Source organism: Corvus moneduloides, chromosome 1 (assembly GCF_009650955.1).
Source record: "Corvus moneduloides isolate bCorMon1 chromosome 1, bCorMon1.pri, whole genome shotgun sequence".
NCBI lineage: Eukaryota > Metazoa > Chordata > Aves > Passeriformes > Corvidae > Corvus > Corvus moneduloides.
Genome location: NC_045476.1, coordinates 25,221,276 through 25,230,432, shown reverse-complemented (window position 1 = coordinate 25,230,432; position 9,157 = coordinate 25,221,276). Strand labels below are relative to the sequence as shown.

Below are 9,157 nucleotides of genomic sequence, written 5' to 3'. Positions count from 1 at the left end.
AGAACAAGAAACTGAAACAACTGGCCAAAAGCTGACTGGAAAGCAGCAAGCTGGGTGCTTCCTCGCTCCCCCTGCCACAGCTGGGAAAAAAACCTGCTATCTCTGTGTGACCTTGAACAAGCTGCAAACTGCTTTGAAAAAGTTTTGCTCAGTTTTTCCTTCCTCCTCTCAGGCTCAGTTCAGAGGCATAGAAAGGCACAAAGTTAATTTCTGGGCATGGGCAGCGATATGGGACACACATCATAAAGTCACCCCAAGACAATCTGGAAGGCTTAAAATGCAACTCTTTCCCTCTTCAACACAGCCTCATGCTATTTGAGGAAGAACAAGGAAGAACTTCTTTACTATGCAGGTGATCAAGCACTGGAACAGATTGCCCAGAGAGGGTATGGAATCTCCCTCACTGGAGATAGTCAAGAACCATCTTGAACCTGGCTGTCGCTGTTGTCCACAGGGATGGCGCAAAGAACGACATGGAATTCAGGTCCAGGATAGAATGGAATTATTTAATTAATTATCAGCTCGTTTATATAACTTGGTTTGCAATAGAGAAATGACATTATTGGGTGCTTGACCATACACCTCCCAGAGTGATTGGCTGAATGCTACGATGCCTATTTCAAAATATTTTCTTCAGTAAACCAAAACAAGACCATGCAGGTGCAAGATAGTTTACAAAACCGTCTATCACTGTTTCTCAGCTAAAGCATGAGAAAGGAAAACTTCACAAATGCTTCAGCAGCTGGAAAATTCCTCTGCTCCTGCTTTTTAGCATCCACAATTCCCCCTTTTTGTTTTAAAGACCAAAAAGGTAGTGTTTGTAATCCTCTGCGGAATCCCTTGCAGCAAGTAGAACAAACACAGCATAAAGGATCCGTTTTGTTACCAGACAAAATCCAAATCAGATACTAATTTGGAGTAGGCAGAGAGATTCTCCAGCAATGCCATGGGAGATACATCTAGTGAATCCAGCTATATGTCCAGTCATTAATTCTGAATAGCCTTAAGGGCTCTACATCAGTTACTAATTCTGAATAGCCTTAAGGGCTCTAAAATGCTGCATAACATTCTGACTCCATAACATAAGAAACTTGAAATTCAGTCTCTGCTTGTAGAAGGACCAGGCTGATGGTCGACATCTTGGTCATCATCAGAGGGATCATTCGATGAATGATCTGCATTCTGGTCATCATTTGAAGGTTGCCTTGGAGGTTGCCTGTTCTGCTTCTGCTGCTGCAGGTCAGGGTGAACGCATCTTGCAGGTAGCCACTGTACCCCAGTATCTGTGGAAACGCAAGCATACCCACAACCCCAAGCAATGAGCTCATGCGGGCCTTCCCACTTCTTAGTGAGCAGGTCCCGTACCCAGACTTTCGCTTGAGACAGGTGCGTCTTGCCTGCAGACTGCAATGAGAGAAAATTATTCAAAATAACAGGTTTGTTTGAATTTGGTGGCACTGTAAGATGATTAATTGCATATAAATCCTTTTCTAGTCGGCTCTGTGGGGTTTCTCCATGCATTCCCCCCTTTTTGTTTCTCCAGAACACTCTTCAAAGTACTGTGAGCGCATTCCACAGTGGCTTGGCCAGTAGGAGAATGTGGAATACCCAAAGTATGATCTACACCCCATAGGTGCAGAAACTGCCGCGTCTTCTGAGACACATAGGCAGGACCATTATCCGTTTTCACAGAAGAAGGTACGCCCAAAATCACGAAAGCGAGTTTCCAATGGGTGATGACATCGCGGCCTTTCTCTCCAGTATGAGCAGATGCCCACATAGCTGAGGAGAACGTGTCAATAGACACATGCACATACGTAAATCTGCCAAATTCAGGAATGTGTGTTACATCTGTCTGCCAAAGCTGTAAGGCCTGTATGCCTCTAGGGTTTACCCCTGATGGCAAAGGTGCAGCGAATCCATGACAGTCAGCACAAGCACTGACAATGTCTCGAGCCTCAGTTGGCATTAAATGAAACTGCTTCTGCAGGGTGTGCACGCTTTGATGAAAGAAATTGTGCGATGCTTTAGCTTGTGCAATTTTGTCAGGCTGAGGCGCTACCCAGGCAGGGTTAGCCAGCCTGTCAGCCCTAGCGTTGCCTTCTGTTACGAAACCTGGCAAATTAGTGTGGCTTCGAATATGCAAAATGTAATATGGATGCACTCGAGCTTGAATTGCACTCCATAAGGCCTTCAATAGTGAAAACAGAGCCGCATTATTCACTTCCTTCAAAAGCGAACAATCTAAGCGCTGAGTTATGTCGGCTATGTAGGCAGAATCAGTGATCAAATTCAAAGGAACCTGAGAAAACTGCTGAAAAGCCATGGCAGCAGCTCTCAGTTCAACCAGCTGGGCTGAGCCTGACTCATAGCCTTCCAGCACCTGCCAGTCAGATTCCTCCTTCCAGGTAACAATGGCTTTACCAGCTTTCCTGGACCCATCAGTGAAGACGGTGGGCCCTTGCACTGGCACCCGACTATTTTTTGGTCGTAAGGTGAAGCTGGTCAATTTTGCCATTTGCAGTAATTTATGGCTGGGCAGATGATAAGCAATCTGTCCCGAAAAGTTTTGCAGTGCACTTTGCAAAGGAGCGCTCTTAGTAAGGCTCCACTCAAAGTGTTCCTGCCATATCGGAAGAACAATTGTTGCACAATCTGCTGCCATTAATTGCAAACACCAATGACGGCATTGATTGACAAGCAATCAATTCAAACAATGTGGGTGCTGTCTTTTTTGGCTGATGTGGCCATTCTATCCATTCTAGGATATGGAAAGGGTCAGGCCACTGTTTATTCCATTGGCCAATGATACCTGTAGGATGAAGATCTGGAGTGGTAATGAAAACAGTGATATCAATGGAGGGATCCACTCAATGAACCTGACGAGCAGAAACAGCCTGCTGCACCTCCTCCAGCGCTCATTGCGCTTCAGGAGTCAATTTTCGAGGTGAATCTTAATAGAATCCGAGAATTGCACCTCTTGGTGTTGTATGGTCTGATCCAGAATTTTGACTCCTAAGTATTTCCAAGGAGGTTGCTGTTGAACTTTCTCCGGAGCCACCTGCAATCCATAAGAATGCAGAGCAGCGAGCAGCCGAGGCTGAATCCTCAGCAGGTCATCCTGGGTGGATGCTGCCACCAGGATATCATGGTAGCAGTATGCCTCAGGAAACTGCTCACGGACTCCAGACAAAGCTTGAGCAACATACCATTGGCAGATAGTCAGGCTGTTCTTCATACCCTGAGGTAGAACCTTCCATTGATACCTCTGCGCAGGTTCCGCATTGTTAACTGCAGGCACAGTAAAAGCAAATTTTGGTTTGTCATCAGGATGTAAAAGAATAGTGAAAAAAAAATCCTTCAAATCAATGATCAGGATTTCCCGCCCTGTTGGGATCATGGTGGGTGAGGGCATACCAGGTTGCTATTCCTCCATACTTTCCATCACTGCACTGACTTGTCGGAGATCCTGTAACAATCTCCATTTCCCTGATTTTTTCTTGATTACAAAAACAGGAGTGTTCCAGGGACTAGTAGAAGGTTCAAGATGTCCCTGTTGTAATTGTTCCTGGACTAACTGATGAAGGGCAACTAACTTCTCTTCAGGGAGGGGCCACTGATGAATCCAGATAGACTTGTGTACTAGCCACCGCAAAGGCAGCGTAGGATATACTGCGCCCTTCGACACGGTGGCCCCAATTAAAAATTTGTCCCAATCCACACCCCCCAAGCTGCCAACACATCCCACCCCCAGAGGTTAAGCGGAGCTGCAGTGACATAGGGCCGAACTGTAGCTGTTTGCCCCTCTGCATTTTTCACCAGCACACGTTGCTCACTTAAGTAGCTCTTTGCCGTTCTTCCCAACCCTGTGATGGCTGACCCCGCAGGGGCCAGAGGCCACCTGGGAGGCCACACAGAGAAGGAGACAACTGTCATGTCAGCGCCTGTGTTGATCAAACCTTGGATCTTGGGCGGTTGGGCATTTGGCAGGATTAGGTTACACATCACCTGCGGCTTTTGGCTGGAGATATCAGCAGTCCAGAAGACCTGCAGAAGCCCCCTAGATCCAAAGCCACCATCTCCGTGACTGCGTTGTTCTGCCCTAGGAACACATGACTTAGAAGGCACAAGTTGAACAATTCTAGTCTTTTCAGGAATGGTAATGCGGGGGTGGGTGTGGAAACCATAGCACAAATCTGGCCTGTAAAATCAGCATCAATAACTCCTGGGTGTACAAAGATCCCTTGAAGGGTGACGCTAGACCTACCCACAAGCAATGCGCTGAAGCCCTGACCTAAGGGTCCATAAGCATCCAAGGGAACCTTATAAACATGACAGGATTCTAAGATGACTGTTGCTGTGGTGTGCACATATACCCCGACTGATCCCCGGGTGCTGGCTGCAAGCTGGCTGAGTAGGCCTGTGTCAGAGGAGCCTGGGGAAACATTTGTAGCTGGGCGCAATTCTCCTGTGTGCCCCTCAGCCAATTTTTTCCCGGATGTATCAGGGATCGACCATTGACATGGTAGGTAGATTGACAGTAGTCTGAAGAATGACCTGGCCTACCACATCTTTTGCATTGAGCAACTCCCCTGTTTTCCTTATTTTTCTTCTTTCACTTAATCTGTTTCTGTTTTTCCTCAGCCTTAGGTTGCCTTTTTGATCCACCAGAATTTAATTGAAGAGGTCTTAGAACTGCTGCTAAAGCAGATTTATGCTCTCCAGATCCCACCTTAGCACAGGCATCAACCATTTGTGTTATTGTGGGTCCTCCAGGCAGCGCATCTATGATCCTTCTGCACTCATCATTAACATTATCTCTTGCTAGCTGTCTGCACAACAGCTGTCTCACGGTCTCATCTTCAACCTGCTTTTCCAAGGCTGCAGCAATCTTTCCCACAAAAGATAAGAAGTTCTCTTTCTGCCCCTGAGATATTTTTACATATCGTGTCTTAGGAGCAGCTGTATCTAAGCTCTTTATGAGAGCTGCCATGCCAACCTTCTGAATCTGTTCCAGGATTTGAGGATGCCATGTAGCCTGAACATCAGGGTCCCAATAGTTATTAAGTCCCATAAAAGCATCCACAGGAACTAGATGCCTGGGATCAGTTTGAGGCAATTCCATATTCCCAGCCTTCTCAGCCATCCTTCTCCAATTGGCTTCAAAAACTGAATATTGTACAGGTTGAAATAATGTCTGACCTAAATGCTTAATATCATATGGAGAGAGCACATCAGTATTCAGCACTCTAATACTCTGCATGACCTCAGGGAACTTAATCCATACTGAGCAATCTTATTTTGCAAGTCCTGAATCACTTTCCAAATGAAACACTCATGTTTGTCAGTCTGACCAGAGTTAGACAAAGCTTTCTGCACAGGAAAAGCCTGGACATTTCCATCTGTATCATCACTACTTTGCTGCATTGTAACATCGCTTTGATCTGCCTGCCCTCTACCTGGGACAAGGTAGCAGGTCACTCAGATGCCATTTGCCCACCAGGCATCCCAATTCTTTCTAGCAACTCCCAGTCCCCACTCTGCAATGCACACCTTTTAACCTCTTCCCAGAACCGTTTCGGATCTCTGGGATGGACGGTTACTTTACAGTCTGGGAGGGTCCAAGGACAATTGTGAACTCGGCGCGTTGAACACTGTTTGCACCTGAGCGCTGCCCCGGAGTCCTGCCGCAGAGCAGGCATTTCCATGGCCATGCTACTTACATCATCATCCAGCAGTGTGCTGGATGATCTCCTAGCAGGCTGGCGTACCGACTCTGAGCCAGTGGGCGGAGTAGTGACGTCAGCGTCTAGGGCTGCAGAGGGTGGAGCAGCGGAGACTGGAATGGCGGCTAAGGCAGCGGAGGGTGGAGTAGTGGAGGCTGGAACAACAGCTAAGGCAGCAGAGGGTGGGGCCACAGGGGCTGGAACAGTGGCAGCCAGGGCCTCGGGGGTGGAGCAACACAGGCTGGAACAGAGACAGCCAGAGCCTCCGGGGGTGGGGCTGCAGGAGCTGAAGAGGTGGCCAGGGCAGCGGTGGGTGAAACCGCAGGGGCTGAGGTGGTGGTGGTTGCTGCGGCCGCTGAGGCCGGAGCGGCAGCAGCCGCACCCAGCACCTGAAACATGGCGGGTTGAATCAGCGTCAATTTTCGGGTGGGCGTGGAGTTTTGCGTGGGCACCAAAGCCGCCAGCCCCACACCTGGCTCCACAAATGAGCCCAGCACCAGCGGCTTGACTGGTCCCAGCTCCAGCGGTGCACCAGCTGGCCCCGCGGTCAACCACACAGCCAAAATGGCCAGCGCCACCCATAGCTCCGCAGACCCCGTCGCCATTTCCGGCGGGGACCCAGCCGCTACAAGTTGTTGTGACACTTCCTGCTGCACATCGAGCCATTGCAGTATCTCATGCTAAACTGCCAAGATCTGTTCCCTGAGAGAGTCTGTTAACGGGAAGCATGGCCGCTGCTGCTTCCTCCCTTGAGCCAAAAAATTGCCAACTGTTGGGACATGTGTGTGGTATCCAAGTGCCACAGGGGCCGGAGCGGAACAATAGGGCACCGAACACGCTGGCGCGGGCGACCAGCGGGGCTGCACTGAACCTGGGTACAGGGCTGACGGCGTGGGAACCGCCTGTGGTGGCAGCATCGCTGCAGGCATCACTGCCACAGCAGCAGCCACCATGATTCTCCCCGCCCCTCCTGCAGACAGCAGTGCAAGAGCTGTGGGAAAAGCAGATCCCACTGTGGTAACCGAAGTAGGCGCTAAAGATGGGGCGTGCCCCGATCATCCTGCCAATGAGGGATGGATATATTTCTGGGGGCAGGGGTACAAACCCTTCATCTTCCCCCAGGAGGGTATCAGGAGCTGGACGACTGAACTTCCCGAGCTACTTGGGGTCCCGCCACCCTCAGAGAACTCATCATCCCCATCTGAGCTAGGGAAGCCTCCAGACTCAGATTCATCTGATCCTGGGTTGACTTTTCTGTCTCTGCTTTTTGTCCATTTTTTCATTGCTTCGTGTAAAGTCCCCCAGGTACATATCAAATTGACTACCTCCGCGTCGCCAGCTGAAAGTGCCTGGATTAGGGCATCCCCCAGTCCCCTCCAGGTGTCTGGGTTCAAAACGTTATCAAAGTCTGCAAAATATCCATATGGATGGACCAAGTAGATAAAACAGTGAGCTCCCCATTGCTTATATTAACTCCTGCGATCTGTATCATAGACTTGAAGGCGGAAAATACCTTGCTTTCTTTGGAGGATTTATGCTCCATGTCTCAGTCTACAGTTCCACGTGGTCCCAGAGCAGGGGGCTGGCCACAGTCTGGCACGTACCTTCTTAGAGGCTGCGGTTGCAGTACATGTTGGCCGGACACCAGATGTCGCTGTTGTCCACAGGGATGGTGTGAAGAACAACACGGACTTCAGGTCCAGGATAGAATGGAATTATTTAATTAATTATCAGCTCGTTTATATAACTTGGTTTGCAATAGAGAAATGACATTATTGGGTGCTTGACCATACGCTTCCCAGAGTGATTGGCTGAATGCTACGACACCTATTTCAAAATATTTTCTTCAGTAAACCAAAACAAGACCATGCAGGTGCAAGATAGAGAGTTAGTTTACAAAACCGTCTATCACTGTTTCTCAGCTAAAGCATGAGAAAGAAAAACTTCACAAATGCTTCAGCAGCTGGAAAATTCCTCTGCTCCTGCTTTTTAGCATCCACACCTGGCTAGACGCATATTTCTGCTTGTATACTAGAGCGGAGATTGGTAGACAGATACTGTGCTCATTTTCCCTGGTGGAACTGCCATAAGAAGTGTAGCTAAATCAGAACGCAGAACACAACTCTGTCACTTAAGTGACCCCACAGTAGTAGTATGAAGGTTATCTGCTGTTTTCCTCCCATTTTATTTTTTAAGTGTTACCTAAAAGCAGCAATTGATTCATAAATGATACAGAGTATGAACTCTATAGTTCACAGAGTTGATAATAGAAGAATTTTCATCCTATCTATGGGATCTGAAAAAAGAGTATATTTTTCCTATTCATTCCATGTTGCAAGAGCATACTTAGTATTCTGTTGTCATGCCAAAGCAGCCCAGTTACCAAAAATATACTCAAATACTTTTATGTATGGATATGGAAGGTTTAGAGAATTTAAAGGCCTTCCTAATTTGATTAGTAGATTTGCTGTTACCTCCTAATTCCTGTCTATTTAGTTGAAAATTTAGTTGCATATTTCTCAATAATAAAGTTAACTGTGTGCTGTCTACTTGAGTATTTGAGAACCTGGATATAGAGGTGCTTGCATTCATAAACATCTAAAGAAAATGGATAAGTATAAGCCAAGTGTTATAAAGTAATCACTTGACAAATGTAAAACGAAAAACAGTATTAACAGTGATATCCAGTAGGTATCACGCAGTGTAAAGAGTATCATGGGGAGCTGATGAAGTTCAAGATCCTGTTTCAGTGAAACAGACACACTTTACTGTAGTCGGTGGCAAGAATTCTGTTCTGTTAAATGCCAGCAACCAAAGTGAGACAAATCTGTCCGGGAAACTGTCACAAAATGTTTATAAGTTTTTAAAGTTTTAGAAATTTTCATTTTTCACGTTCTCTAATAAAGAGTTCCTATAAATTTATGAGTGATGCAGAGTCCTTGACTTCTACCTTGAAACCCCCTTAGAGAGGAGGGGGAAAGAGTGCAGTGGGAAAAAAGATTTCCAAAATGTTCTCAGTGTGTTATCAAATGAATGAAACACACAGAATGGGGAAACTAGCCAGCGATTCATTCATTTGACAGGTTTGCAAAGCTAAATTTGCTTCCGGAGAGCAGCTAGAAATTAAAACACACAGATGATGATTGGTGCTGGCACCCAAATTGTGATCAAGAGGACAAAGATGTATCCTATCAGATTAATAGTTATATGTTAATTAACTTGAAATCAAAAGAATGTCTTCAGCTGTCTATGTACAGGAAATTAATGGTGATAGCACTAGTTAAACGTAATGGAAGTTAACCCCTGTACTTCTCATATTCGGGGCCAAACTCTTTATTGTCCTTCATGTTATGTCACTTACAGTTAAGTCCCATTGTAGCATCTTACCTTCATTGTGCCCTGTTGCAAATGGCTGTGCAAGTTGTTGGGCA

The 9,157-nt window shown here is 46.8% G+C and overlaps 1 long non-coding RNA gene across 1 annotated transcript; it reads right to left on the bottom strand.

The window, feature by feature from the left end:
- Positions 1-1,010: 1,010 nt before the first annotated feature.
- Positions 1,011-4,450, bottom strand: LOC116441168. The gene is made up of 3 exons (XR_004238929.1): positions 3,837-4,450; positions 3,210-3,291; positions 1,011-1,283 (listed from the first exon to the last, which is right to left on the bottom strand). It is a non-coding gene; the product is annotated as an uncharacterized LOC116441168 (long non-coding RNA).
- Positions 4,451-9,157: the final 4,707 nt, after the last annotated feature.